This window comes from Gobius niger (genome assembly GCF_951799975.1).
Source record: "Gobius niger genome assembly, chromosome: 13".
In the NCBI taxonomy this organism is placed as follows: domain Eukaryota; kingdom Metazoa; phylum Chordata; class Actinopteri; order Gobiiformes; family Gobiidae; genus Gobius; species Gobius niger.
The window spans coordinates 24,095,777-24,111,371 of record NC_136864.1 but is presented as its reverse complement, the minus strand read 5'-3'; the positions used below and the strand labels follow the sequence as shown (position 1 = coordinate 24,111,371).

The following is a 15,595-nucleotide window of genomic DNA, read 5'->3' as shown; positions in this document are numbered from 1 at the left end:
TTGCCTTTACATGCCTTTACAATACACTGAAGGACACATTTTATTCCACATCTCGGGAAAAAAATAAAACAGCTATACAGCCTTTCAGCAGTAATAAAATATTCATTAACAAAGGTGGGCACCCAGGTATCCTAATAAATGTTTCAATATCCAATCCATTGTGCCAGAAATGAACTGTTAGCTATCTAGCGCCTAGGAAGAAAAAGCACAATGCAAAAGTTCACTGTCATGCCCTGTGGTTTAAAAGAGTCAATCGCAGTAAGTGGTAACTGATTTAAGTAGCAAAAACAAAAAATAGTATTTTGAACACAGTATAATATGTTTTTTTTCAGCAGGAGGACATGCTAGCTATTCTTTTCTAAAGCTGAAAAATGTGCTATTGTCAACAGCTAGCTTTAGCTTTGTACTTAACAGTAACACAGTTAGCATATAGCCAGGTTTAGTGATATTAACAGTACGCATCAAATTTCGATCTCAGGCTAATAGTATATTTTCTAAATTGACAAATCATATCCGACCTATTCTTAGTTTTGTAAATATATAGTATCTGTGCGTTATATAGGCTATGAGAAACAAACAAAAAGTAAGTAGGCTACAGTCAAATGTTCCAAATGATTCCAAATCCCTGTTCCTCTGTAATAACATATCTATGGGCTATAAGCACAGTGATCCCACGTGATTTCTTCCTGGACATTAAGATCGGCGCTGTACTTCCTGTCCCCTATCTTTTACATTCAGCAGGGTCCCAAACAAATGAAGAGATAGCTCAGGATTTGGTAAAGGACAACGAGTTACTGATGGACAGTCACTGCAGCGCGATACAAACATCATGTTCACCGTGAATCCTGCCCCAAAGGAAACGCCATGGGGTCATACGGTGCTTTTATCTTGGAGCTAAAGGCCAGTGTTAAATGATTACAATATAAGATATAAACAACTCAATTTAAGCTCCTTACAGACCTATTATTATTTAATTGTTCTTTTGTGTTAGCCGTTAGCCTCGAGGTTTCCTCCAGTGAAGTCGCTACGTCTCACATAAAGTTTTTTAACCTGCTCCAGTCACATCCGAACTTTTCCTTTTCCTTTACCAAATCTTGAGCAATCACTTCATTTGTGTGGGACCCTGGTCATTGTGAATGTAAAAGGTACGGGACAGGAAGCCGATGTTACTGTCCAGGCAGAAATCACATGGGGTCACTGTGCATACATATAGTCCAGGGGTCAGCGAGGACGCTCTTCAGCCTCCCTGTAGTGGCTCTTTGTCCCACTGGCGCAGCAACGAGAATATGCCCAAACTGGGGGCTGGGAAAATGAAAATACATTTTTGAGAAATACTTCGAAAGCATATGTAAACCACAATCTGTCCGTGCTTTCAGCGTAGATGTGCCTGTGCGCCGCTCTCATTCATCAGCTTTCACTGAACGAGCCAATGTATTTATGTATTTACGCAACAGTCTCTCTCTCTGAGTACACAGGGAATATATGACTACTGTATCATTCATAAACTTATTGGGACTGGAGGCATCTCTCAAATGACGCTTGAATCAATGTTAGGAGGAGAAGCAGTGCAAACGTCAATCCAACCCGCTAGCGCAGGGCTGAAAGCAAATCATTGTTGCGACCTCAATAAACTAGACGTAAAGTCACAAATGCGATGTAAAACAGGTCTTCAAAGGTCCAAGAACAGAAGTTTCCCGCTTGTAGCATGATCTATGGAGCTGCAACAGAATGCTGAACGCAATTAAATCAAATTACTATTGTGAATTTACTTAAACAAATCAACAACAATATTAATCAGCTTTGTCTATTGTGGCTCTTTGAGACTTTCATTTGGTTTGAAATCGTCCAAAATGGCTCTTTGGGTGTTAAAGGTTGCAGAGCCCTGATATAGCAGATTTATGTTTTGTTTTTGGTTTGTGCTGTTTTTCTGTCACTAAGCCCCTGAGACACTACAATAAAGTTATGCCAATTACAACTTTAAAGAACTCCAAGTTAATTTAGATGCATTCAGATGTCAAGAACATTCTAGACAACTACGACAACTATTGTGACGACAGCTCATCGCGCTGTATCAACACTCTATACCTATGAACGCATCACGCTAACCGACTGTGAAGGGATGTTTCATTATGCAATTGAAACATGTCTTGATTGTCTCACACTGTCTGCCGTTCTATAGGATGTGCAACTTTGCCGCATTTAATTAACCGTTGGTTTGAGATGGACGTTGAAATTGGGCTTCACAGGTGGAACATCTGCAGGACTTTTTACCAGCTAACTGTCACTCCATAGAGCCAATTACACCGGTTGTCTCTGACCAATCTCCAGTGTATTCTTATTTCCATGTCAGCTCACTTTTAATTAGACAGAACTGCCACTTGACTTCTCAGGAGCACAAGGGAGCTCGGACCACTCACCTCGGGAAGAAGATAGACCTGACCACGGAGAACTGACACCGGGCCAGCCTTTGTTATCCATTGCCACCTTCCTGTGACCACTTTTAAAGATACTGAACACTCCAAGAACAACCCACAAAGCGCCGTGGTCTGGAACTGCTCCATGCGGATTGGATTTCCTTACGAACATTTCTGCGAGTGTTACGATGTTGCTGGATTTAGAGGTAATCTAGAGCTGTCTCCACACATTTTGTCTGACTCGCATACTCTGCTCCTCTCAGTCCCACTTTGAGTTTACATTCAAAGTGAGTAGTACCAGACTGTTTTACTCGTGTAGAATACAGTAAGTCAGGCGGGCAGCGCTTTTCAGAGATGCACTGACTTTGTTACAATTTATCCCTGTCAGACTTATTTTTTCTCAAAGATCCACTTCAAGGACAAAACATTTCTTGTTTTTAGCAAGTCCAATCTACACAATATTAAACTGAATAAAAAGAATTACAATGCATTTTATTTGACCTTTATCTGGTCATGTTGTGATGATTATTAATAAGTATTGAGTGGCACGGTGGCGCAGCGGTCAGTGCTCGTGCTTCACAGCTAGAAGGTCCGGGTTCGGTTCCCACATGGACGGGGTCTTACTGTGTGGAGTTTGCATATTCTCCCTGTGTCTGTGTAGGTTTCCTCCAGGTACTCCGGTTTCCCCGACAATTAAAAACATGTACAATTGGTTCCCTTCTGGGGCCAGGACTCCCCTGAAAAATAGATTCTTAATCTGGTAACACTTAATAATAACTACACCTTATTTAGCCTTAATACATGATGAGTTAACACTTAATTCAACATGAACAAGTAATGAATTATGTGTAACTAACACTTAATAACTACAATGAATAAGAACTGTCCATTACATTTGCATTATGTATTAACTGTAGTAAAGTAGTTATTAAGAGTTAGTAACACTTAACTAATGAATAGTTCATGATAAGTAAATAAGCAAGCAAGCGCTTTATTTGTCATTGTAAAATCGTAGTGTTCAGGTGTTAGTCCTGAGCTGCTGCGACTGAGCCGCGCTGCCCCTGTGGGCCAACCTGACCAGCATGTTTTTGGAGGTGGGGAAACCGTGGCACCAGGAGGAAACCTGGCTGGCTGCCTTCAGTCTCCTCTGATCCTCTGAAACGGTGTAGCACTTCCTGGGTTTGTCCCTGTTCCAGAGCATGGTGTCCTGCACTGGTCAGTTCCCCCTCCCTCTGCAGCTCCCTCCGCCCCTCAGTCTTTCACCATCTTCTGGGAAGAGCTGAGCAGTTAATCTGTCATCTTATTGTCCAGTGAACGTCCACTAGCCAGAACAATAGCAAACATAGAAGGCATGTGTGTGGCTTAGTTTTGAGTCTTGCCCGGATATCTCCTTGTTTTTTGTTTCCTGTAGCTCCTCTTGTGACGCCTCCACTGTGCTGCAGGTGTGGGGGGCTCTTGGTGCCTCTTCATTGTTTCAGGAGAAGAAATGTGCGGGTCTCAAATGTCTTTAGCTCACAAGCTAGCTGCTTGTTTTTTACTTTTAAAAGGTTTCAGACGTCTTATAATTAGGTAACGACCATTGTGCTAATGGAGTGACAGTCGCTCATTGTGTTTAGTTTTTGACCATCAATCAGAGGTGGTTCAAGCGTCACCCAAGCACATGTAACAACACCATAATACTTTTTGTGGCTAAATGTGACAGGAAACGCTTCTGGCATTAAAGAAAATATATGTGTGTAACTTCTTTGCTTTGGCACTGCTAAAAAACACAATAATGGAGTTGATATCCTCTGCTGGTTCCCTTGTTTGTGTCCTGTCTTGTGAATCCTTTATTTCCATCATGTTTAATCAAACAGGACTCCCACTTGACCCCCCAGGAAGAGCGGCCTTTGAAGGCTGAGCAGCGTGGGGAGATGGGACACTCACCTCAGCGTTTCAGCGTGGGAGTAGATCTAGCCATGGAGCAGTGAGAGCGTCCCTTGTGGTTGCAGGAGAGGGCCTCGCCACATCATGGCTGTCAGAGATAGGCGCGCTGACTGCCCTCGCCCCCTTCAAGAGCCGGGACAGGATGGTTCCCAGTGGGGCCTGCAGCTGAAGAGCGAAATGAGGCTATTCTACAGCGACGCGTCTCTCCCAGGGGTGCCCCGCAGTTAGGCTACGGTATCATGATGACGGGCTTTGAAGTCTGGCATCCGCTTGATAATGAATAGTGGGAGATCTGAAACATAAAAAACAGCTTTAATCACACCAAAGAACATGACAAGAGTGTTTTTAACAGTAAACAGTGAGGAGTAAAGATTGAGAGAATCTGTACCAGCAAGAGATATTGCCCATTATGTTCACAATATTAGCCTTCTCTATTGAGGTGAAAAACAATATATATATAATTAACATCATACAGAGAACAATATGTGATACAACATAGCTTTATCTATAAATAACCCCCCAAAAAAGGGGTGAAGGAATATTCCCTGCTCTCCTAACAAAAGCCTGCCACTTATTCGGTGGAAAGTTGATGAAATAATCAACCACCAAATCAGTGTGGTGAGGGGTTGAGTGACTGCATCTGAGTCAGGGCAGATAATTACTCATGAGTGCCCACTGCCCACATCCCCATTATTGTCAAAAACACAATGGCGCTCAATTCACCCAGGCAGAAAACTAACTTTACCCACCTACATTACACAGAAATTGGCCAGCCACTGACACAGTAGTGCAGACATTTGTTTTCCTCTTAATAATACCACTGACTACTACACCCATGTACTTTGACAGTCTCTGGGATTACAGCTTTTACAACAATATAACTGTTCTACACGCACAATGCTCATTACACCTGCTGCTATAAAATGATGAGGAAATGTCAAACTTTCAGTCGCAAGGACATAGACGTTCTTTATCTTTATCAAAATATTTTAACAGGAAGTCAAGAGTGCCTCAGATGGCTTCCTTTAGTCAGTAATGTGCTGTAAGATGGTCTAAGAAAAGTGAATGATTTTACTTCCTATTTTGGTCCAGTTCGATCACGCAACAAATTTCTGGACGGTTTAGCAGAAAATGTGTTTTGAATGTCTTAAACTAGGCTTTATTTAATTTCTTTATACCCCTTAGCCTTGGTGTCTATTAGTAGGCTATAACTTAAAATAACACACGCGTCTATAAAGGATCCTTATATTTGATGATATTATTATTATTATTATTATTGTTATTATTATTATTATTATTATTATTATTATTATTATTATTATTATAATAATCATAGAAATAAAAAGGAGAAGCATTTGATCCTATGTGGACAGTTAGGAAGCCAGCGCGTCCTTTAGCCTGTTCAGTGTATTTTTCCAATAGCCGTAAATATAGGATCCTCACATTTAGGTGATGCCAAAGCCTAGCTAGAAATCATAAATAAATGTACAGACCCTTTTAGATTTTACTTTACAAAAGATTTAGCCTATACAAATAACAAATAAGCCATATGTTACATCATATTTCATTACGTTTCTGCTTTTTGAGGGGTGGGATACACAGCAATGCATATTTGACCTTGTAGTGACTCTAGTGGCTGTACGGTTAGCATGGAGCCCTTACTTTTCATCACTGTGACCTCTATGACGCTCCATATCAATTGTTTTTGAGTTTCTGGTAGGTTTTCTGTATGGGATAACCATGGAGATGGTTCCATCAGCACTGAAAGCCTACCAGAAACATAGAGACAACCATGATGGAAAGTACCATGGGTTCACTACAAGGTCAAATATCAAGTTGTTGTTTTCGGTGAAAAAGTTAACCTTTAATGATGGGGAAGACACAGAAATTATATAAATGCCATTAAACAGACATGTCATACTTCACCATATTTTAATATAGGGCCTGGCTTCACCATTCATTTGTATGGGGATAAAACCTCAATTCAAACACGTTTGTAGGAACAGGCTCAACAAACATCACTCCAGGTATGTTTAAATGCGGATACAACTTTATAAAATGGTTAAAAAGTCAATTTAGCAAAATATAGGATAGTATAAGTGTTTTAAAGCAGTACTAAGTAACTCTTCCCCTTAGAGGCCGTAAGCGCAACTGCAGGTGTAGTAGCAAGTTATGATTTTTTAACTTATTAATTGTCTTGGAGAGCAAATACTACGCTGACAGGAAAGGCGAAGGGAGAGAGGGTTACTGTGCATCCAATTATACAATGGAAATATTTTTTTTCACTCAAACTTGGCTGTAAATACTGTTTAAAGTGACGTTAGCCTGCAGTTAGCTTTGCCCATTAGCCTGTTAGCTTCTTCTTCGTGATTACATTAGTGTGTATTGCTTTCTCCGCACCGGTGACAGTCAAGTTGCAAACATGGTTTTCTGGCCAGAGACACCAGGGGGAGATGAAAGACCCTCCAATCATCCCATAAACACTTGTATTACCCCCACAGGGACTACGAAACGGGTTTATTAAGGTAAACACGTTACTTAGTACTGCTTTAATGTTCTGAAAATGTTACATCCTGCATGACCTTAATAAAACCAAGCAATGATAATGAATTCTACAACTTAAAATGTGTTTCCTCTCTTGCACTACGTCCTTGTTTCACACATTGGTCGACTGTCTGTAGCGGAAATGATTTCTGTTGGGGCCTGCAGACACACATAGGCGCAAAGCCAGCCTTATCCAACATGTTGGAAGCCAATGCACAGTGACGTTTCTAAAGTACATCATGCAAAATATAATTCCAACCATACAGAATGAGCCACTGCTGGGAGGCCGCTTCTTAAAAACAACTATGGCTTTTATGCGCACATCTGCCAAAAATGTAATTAACTCCCATTCTTCCATCTCCTTGTTTTGCATGCCAAGCTGAAAATGACTCACAACGGTGCAAAAATGTTTATCAAGTTGCCGTCTAGCACACCCCCGAGAGAAGCTTCTTGTTAGATGATATTGTTGGATCGATGCCACACTTTCCTTTATGCGTTCCTCCATATGCAATCTGCTATTCAGCCTATACTTTATCCATAAATCAATGACTTATGATTATGCACCGGCAGCGGCATTAATGACAAGATAAGAATAAACCTAGGGACGCAAGCAGTGTGCATCAAATGATACCGGCGCCTTTGAAATGTCACAAATTTGAAAGAGTTTGAGTTTGGTGCGTGTGATCGTATATCATGGGAATGCAACGTGTCTGCACCAAGCAAAGTCTTTTCATCCATGTCATTAAAGCAGGCGGTACAAAGATAGCACCTTGATAGGGAACATGGCGCGCATTCCAGCGTGAAAGCAGATTAACGCACATCTGAGTGAGTATTTTTGCACTTGTTGGCATGGAAGTAATTTGTTTACAAAATAACATGGATTATGTGGCACGTACACACACACACACACACGTCCTGAACAGGAAGCATCTCTTTGTGGGACTGCTGGATTAATAGAAAGAGAATGGAAATACCGATTTGAATGGCCTCAATGAGGAAAGCGTAAATGATGCGGTTATTTAGGTCTTCTCAATACACTGTCGCTTGTCTGTTCTTGCCTTTGCTCCTGAGTTGCATCACCAGGTTCACCGCTGTTCCCTTTCTCGGACCACGACTGGCTACTGCTCAAGGGAAACGTAGCTTTTTATTTGAAGATGCTGTAATCCAGTCGTCGAAACTATCACACTGTGGCCTTTGCTTAAGCTCTGAGGATGACACTGCAGTGAAGAAAAAGAATATGTTTGGTCAATACTATATATTTTAATCAAAAGAATGGCTCGACCAATTTGAATCTCGTAAACAAGCTAAAGAACCAAGAATGGTTGTTTACTAAGGCAAGGTACTGCAGGTGAATGACACATTTGCTGTAGATCACTGACATAAAGATGCTGAAAAAAATGCTGTTTTAGTGTATGGCAGGGGTAGGCAAGTTTTCTTGGCCAATTTTCTTTATTGTAAACAGACCGAGGGCCGAAGCTGCTGATTATTAGCCCAAAGTTCAGATAAATGACTTAAAATTGCTTGAATTACAGTTCTTCGATGTTGAATCCAAGATACAAACGCTAGCACCAATGGAACAAGAATGAAACCCACTTGAAATCAGACAAATAATAATTGTTTTTCACGTGAAATGACACAAAATCTAAGGCCAGACCAAATCTACTCAAACCTTAGATTTAATCTCTTAATTCAAGTAGATTTATGTAGTTTCTTCCATAAAACTATTATTCTTTTTCCAGTGCACTTCATTCAAATGCCAGTGTTGTACATATTATATTACCTAATTGGGTGTATTGACAGTATTTCTACCTTTTTTTCCCTCCCATTTAACTCTAATAATGTTAAAAGTACTCTCTGATTTGAGTAATAGCATTTGTCAAAATCATCTTTAGGGCCAGAGGTTCTGTGCTGGAGGGCTGGATTTGGCCCCCGGGCCTGACGTTGCCTACCCCTGGTGTATGATTTTATTTTGTTGCTATATTAGTTACAGTAAAGTTTACATACCCTGGCAGAAACACAAGAAGTATCTTTTCACTCATAGTGTTAGTGATTGTCCGAAGCCATTTATGGTCAAACAACTGACTTTACTCTTTTTAAATCATAATGATACAATAATGTATCAAAATGACCCTGATCTTGGCCTGATAATATGCACACAAGACAGGTTTGAATGGCTGCTAAAGGTAAGGCATCCTCACGTGTGGTCTGTGTTCTTGTAATTATTGTGTGTGTATAAAAGGTCAAACTCTGCAAACATTTAGTTTAATAAAGTCATGTCATGTTTAAAGCAGTACTACGTAACTTGTTTACCTTAAATCCTTTCCGTAGTCCCTCTGGGGGTAATACAAGTGTTAATGGGATGATTTGGGGGGTCTTTCATCTCCCCCTGGTGTCTCTGGCCAGAAAACCACAATTGAAACTTTGCCTGCACCAGTTTGGAGGCCCCAATACACACTAATGGAATCATGAAGAAGAAGCTAACAGGCTAACGGGCAAAGCTAACTGCGGGCTAGCGCCACTTAAACAGTATTTACAGCCCAGTTTGAGTGTCAAAAAATGATCTCCATTGTGTAATTGGATGTACAATATCCCTCTCTCCCTTTGTCTTTTCTGTCAGCGTAGTATTTACCCTCACGGACAATTAATGAGTAAAAAACGCAGCATGCTATGACACCTGCAGTGGCGCTTATGCCCTCTAGGGGCATGAGTTACTTAGTACTGAATGCGACAATATCATCTTGGCCACGACCTCTCCAGGAGTTACACAGGTACAAGTATCTTAAAAAAAAAAAAGTATCCATCCATCCATCCATCCATCCATTTTCTTCCGCTTTATCCGGGGCCAGGTCGCGGGGGCAATGGGAAAAAAAAGCAGTTCCTTGATACTTTTGTTACATAAAAGAAGGCTTAAAAGTAGGTAAAAAAAAAAGGTTGGAGACACCTGCTGCAGGAGCTACTAAAGTGGAGATATTATCGCAAGAGAGGGAGGAGAAAACTATCTAATAATCTCAACATTGGCCATGTGTGGAAAATCGACGTTTTGACCTGCCGTCGATCATTTTACCCCAACACCGAGAAGGGTTAGTAAAGTGAATGCCGCCTGTTGAATTACACAGTTTATACAACGTTGGGTCAAGTGCGAGGGATCAAGATTCAGTTGCCATGGAAAGGCCATATTTGTCACACTCTGAACTTCGTCATCCCACTGCAGCTAATAATAGGCACAAAACATAGGCACAAAACAATTAGATAGTTGGTTCGTCAGCTCAGGTCACTATTGTTATTCAAACACATTTTTATAATAAACTGCATCATCTTTTTATGAAAGTGAAGCAGTCATTTGTAGTCAGGGGCTTGAATACAGAAAAGGGTATAAAGCTTCCTTTGCGATATAGCAGTCTTTAAAAATGCTGAACTTGTTGAACATGTTCACAGTGAGCTGAAACTGGAATTCATAACGCAGATCGCCAATCTCATCACAGCGCCTCTTGGAAAGAAAAATGATATAATTCCAAAACTGTGCAACCCTAGACGGGATATCTGCACAGTAAGCTGTATTAGCGTCGAAACTGTTTTTGAACCAAGACTAATATCACCGTTTCCCACTGACTCTCCTTCTCGGTGACTGGTTCCATATTAGTTTCCCTGTTTCGCACCTGCTCCTACTCACACCTCACTCCTCCGTGTCCAGTCATCTCATCTCCAATCAACGGGAGAGCGAAATCTTTGCCATCATTCGCAGACCATTTAAAAAAAAAAAAATTTATGAATACTCTCGGAAAATAAAGTGTGCGCCGCTGAGGTGAGCACTTTGTCACGACCGCTGCCCTTGCGAGACGTGTTTTTCTGCTCCCACTTCACCGCGGATTAAACGCTCCTAACCTTTTGTCCCTTTTAAGTCGAGTCAGCGCCGCCGCTCCCGCCCCTTCCACAGAAGCGCTACACGCCATCAGATAGCTCCGCAATTTGCCAAGGCATGTGTTTCGGAAAAATGTTTTTTTTTACACAATGGCCGCCCCTTGAAAGCGGTCAGCCGGGTTCGAATATCAGCAGAATGTATGGTCTCAGTGCGAGCAAAGGGAAGATGCTGAGAGCGGGAGAAAGGAGGAGCACAATGTTAGGCATTATCTCTGTTGTGTTGTCATGAATAATGTGTTTGGAGACATTATGATGATTTAATAAGGCTTTGGTAGCTAAAGTAAAGGCTTGTTTCCATGGCATTATGTTTTGATTATTTAAGAACAGTTTGCTTTACTTTGGGAATTTTGTGCACACGGCAAAAAAATCTACCACTTGCAACAGCTCCAATTACAGACTAAGGAAACTAAAATGCTCTTTTGTTTTCCTTTCTGTTAATTATAATGAAGCAAAGAGGAGCTCATTTGCGTTTTGTATGCTGTTCTTTAGCCAGTGTTGGTGGTTATTTCTGAACATATTTTCCTGTAAAATATGTAATTTGTTCCTTGATATGGACATATACAGTGAAGGATTCTTAAGAAGATGTTGTTTCATATTCAACGTGTTGGTGCCTTTTCCTGCAACATTCTGAGGAAAGGCATGTATTTGCTTGTATAAAGTCCATCAGCAACAGCAACACCTTGGTCATCTTTTAGATCACATGTGTCAAGGTCAAGGCCCGCGAGATGATATAATGTGGCCCTTTGAGGAGCATGAATTAAAGAAATAACCAGTTTGCTCACTACAGCCACAAGGGGGCAGCTTAAATTTAAAAAAAGGAAAGAGTTCAACACGTGGCCAGCAGAGGGCACTGACATAATAAGAGATCAGGATATTAACAGCATATTATAGCCATGTGGTAAATGGTCAGTCTGCCCCAGGGTGGCTGTGGCTACAATAGTAACTTACTGCCATCGAATGTGGAGAGAATTAATAATGACTTCATGTAGCACTTTGAGAAACATGTGACACAGGCTGATGAAGCGCTATATGTTTAAGCCGTTATTTATGAGCCCACAGTTCTTTACAATATTCAGAATATCGGCCCTTGACCCAAGCGACTTCGACACCGCTGTTTTAGATCCCCAAAGTGGTCCCACACTACTGTCTTCAATCGTGTTTTGGGGGGATGCAAATCTGGGCAAGTGCTGTGCTGACCTACCTGTGAGTTTAAACACTACTTGTGACGAGCACAAGCCTGCACTTTGCTTGGCTTATAAGATTCTTATGGTTAATCTACTGTGTCGTTTTATTATCGTGGTAAATGTAAAACCGGTTATTCCTGACATCCCTCGTTGCAACCCAGTGGATCTATTGCACTGAACTCTCCAACCACGTTGAACAAGACCACTTTATAAATGCATGTTTTGAGATATTTTCTTTCTAGTTTAAATATTTATCTAAGAAAGTCCAACTGGAATTCAGAATGGTCTTTACAGTCCTTGGTGCTGAAGAAAACCCCTTCAGGACTCCTGACATTGCGAGTTGGTTGCAGGACTTTGGGAGGTGGGGGAACTCTAGTCTGAAGACTCAATGCTACATTAGGTCGACAGATTGCATGTAGCAGAAGGTGTTTTTTGTACTACTTTTAATTACTTCATTTTCAAAAGAAGTTTAAACCATTTTACAGAATAACACTTTTCTAGGGTTGCTGGTTTGAGATATTCCCTGTATGTTGTGCGTAGCAGGTTAAGCACAACAGGGTCCTCCCTGGGAAAATTTTAATTAAACAGGTCAAATTGAGTGTAATGGCAAGGCAGGGCAATTTTATTTATACCGCACATTCCACAAATCAGCCTTAATACAGTGATTAAAAATTGGAACAGTTTCCTAAAAAAAGAAAAAGAAAAAAGCAACACTAATTTTAATGGACTACATGTTTTTTCTATACACTGTCAAAAGGCTGTGTGTTTCCCAGTAGGGCCCCCTCAGTCCTTCTGTTGTGGGGCCCCAGTCTCTCCCCAGCCTGTGTCAGCTCCGGCCCTGTTCCTGCCCCGTCTGCAGCCTCACACTGAGCTGTGGAGAGGAGACACAGGCTCCAGACAACATTAAGACTAAACTTTAGCCAGGATTCCTGACTTTTTGTTGCTTTTACACCGGGCGGATTCAGAGGATCAGAGGAATGAAAAAGTCTGATATTGCACCGTAACCGTGCGTGTGATCGCTATGTTACTTTTATCTTCATTATGCATCCTTAAATAGTCCCTAAAACCACAAATACAAGGCAGATTGTTGTGAAATAAAAAGTGGCCAAATGTTTGAGAAGAGTATACTCTGTTTATGGATTAGTTTATGTCCGTAGAGTTTGTGATTTCATGATAAACGCTGAGATGCATTAAACCTGCAGCTTCTTCCCCCAAAGCACGTGACTGTGCATATGATTATTCAACTAGTGGAAATAAGGGTAAAGGTCTGCACAGTCATCGTGCCGCCACGCTGCCACTGGAACTACTTCAATTTGCCGAGCTCTACAAGTCTGACACCCCCTTCTTCAGTCATGAGCACGCGTGGCCTGATCTGGATGATGAATGGTGAGTGCCGCTGGTGCAGGTGTGTACTCTTAGCACTGTTAAACGGAGATGGCTCTCACTTACCGTACATGTGCTTACTCTCTGACCTAGAACATACGGAGCAGGCGAACGCAGCCTTTTGTCTGGCAGGTGATGATGAAGGATGGTATGTTATTTAAATATCAGGGCGTCTCAGCAGGCATCAGCCTGTGAGCCCGCAGGCCGAGAATAAAACGTCCCAGCGCTAAAACTGGCACTTGTTTTGCGTCCTGTCGTTCCAGGGCAAAAAAACAAGGCAATTATTTTTCATATTGATTTGTTTGCTGTGCTGCTGCGACCAGTAATTATTTCCACCTCATCTGGGGATTAGCGAATGGCTTTTTGTAAAATTTCGCAGAGCTCTGGGCTGACATTTAGACACAAAGATTTCGCATCGTCCTGAGTGAGTAAACTGTGGGGAGAAGTGATAATCAATTGGGCCTGGAACAAGGGGAAAATGGCCACTCTCCAATTTTGATTATCTGTCAAAAGTCTCAAGTCATTCAGGAACATTTAGGCCCCGGCCACACGGAGTCAAGCTCAGGACTAAACTCAAATATAATTTATCATCCATGCGAAATCGGCATTTTGGGGGTCTGTGAACGATCATTTTCCAATACACTTTCTGGAATGAAAATAACGCCGCTGTGAATATGAAACTGCTCCATGGATTGACGACATCAAGGTGAATTTATGCTTCAGTCACTGGACTAAACCAGAAATGCTGTCAGAGAAACAGAGCCACAAAATGACAGTTTTGTACGGATGTTACTTGAGATTGATACACTAGTTTTGTGTTTAGTCCTAAGCTTGAGTCTGGGTGGATGGGGCCAGAAGAACATAAACGTAAAGAATTCAAAACAGCGCTTAATCACAATCAAGGCTGTGAATGAAGATCTCACCGGAGAAGCAAGCAATTTTGTACCTAAAAGAGGTGGGAGAAGCCACGATAATTACTCAAGGAACGTTACATAAAAATAATTGTATCCAAATTATTACTTAATACTAACTTACCTAACTTATTACTTGATAATAACTAAACCTCTTAACCATAGACATAATTTTAATAGACTCCTCACTTCTCCATGTTTGCCATAATAAGGGGGAAATCATGGCGGATTTACAGACTCCTCCTACCCTGCTGTGCATGTTCCTAAAAAGGGCATAAAGGCGGGATCGTCACAGTAGACTTGGCCCTCGCGGGGCACGTAGTTCGATTGTAGCCAGGGTCGCCAGGGAATTGGGCGTTTTTTAAAGCCATTCCGCGGGTGAAAAAAACTTTTTTTTTGCCTTGCTGTAATCAATGTCAAATTGTCTATTTCTATCTTATTTTTGATCAAAATCACTATTTCGAAGGCAAATCCAAGGCTCTGTAAGCTGCTTTTTCAATAAGGGAGGGAGGTAGGGGCGGTTTCTCGTTTTTCAGATATTTTTGGGCGGGTGTGGCTGCCCAGACCTGGCAACCCGGATTGTAGCCACGCCCGCGCCATTAGCTCTAATGCTAACAGCCTGTCACTCAAATTCCGGCCCTCATTAGTATACAAGATTTCTAACATTTTTCTTACAAAAACTAGCCTGGTTTCTTTAATTGTAACTAACCCAGCGTTATCATAGGAGGAATAGCTAGGTGTAGCAAGTTCCAAAAAATGTCAAACCAGGCTTTACAGTTGCTTAAAACGTGTGGAAAGTGCACTGCTAATGAACAGAAAACTAGCTTGTTTTGCCGCCCACATATGGAGGTACCGCAGCAATGGCGGACAATGGCGGACAATGGCGGACAATGGCGGCCCTGAGCGTCGCGGTCATAAAGCAACCAGCGGCCATTGCTCTAAACCCACTGCCTCAACCCAGCCCATTTTCTCCAGGTCAGTTTTACCCAAATCAAAAAGCTTTGTGACTGGGGCTTGCAGCCAGTAGGACGGGGTAACAGCTCATTTGGAAACGGATCGAAGATTATTCCTCACATTGTCGTCACTTTTCGTTGCATTTTTGGTGTGTTTTTTTTTTTGGGCGTAATTTGTTGCTTTTTCATCACTATCTGTCGCCTCATTTACATCTCGTTTTGACACTATTTTTAACCTTTTTTTTTTCAAGTAGCGCTTAGATCTGGGTAAAGTCGAACCGGAGAAAATGTGCTCGGTTAAGGCGGGGGGTGAAGTAAGTGAAGGATTTGGTGAAGAAAAATAACAATATGCTAATAATATT

General features: G+C 41.5%; 1 protein-coding gene across 1 annotated transcript in view; it reads right to left on the bottom strand.

The window, feature by feature from the left end:
• Positions 1 to 15,595, bottom strand: part of sntg1 (syntrophin, gamma 1) — an 86,081-nt gene that overhangs the window by 53,898 nt on the left and 16,588 nt on the right. Inside the window, exon 2 of the mRNA XM_079569180.1 lies at positions 4,341 to 4,632. The gene's annotated coding sequence lies outside the window, so the exon portion shown is untranslated. The remainder of the gene's footprint in view (positions 1 to 4,340; positions 4,633 to 15,595) is intronic.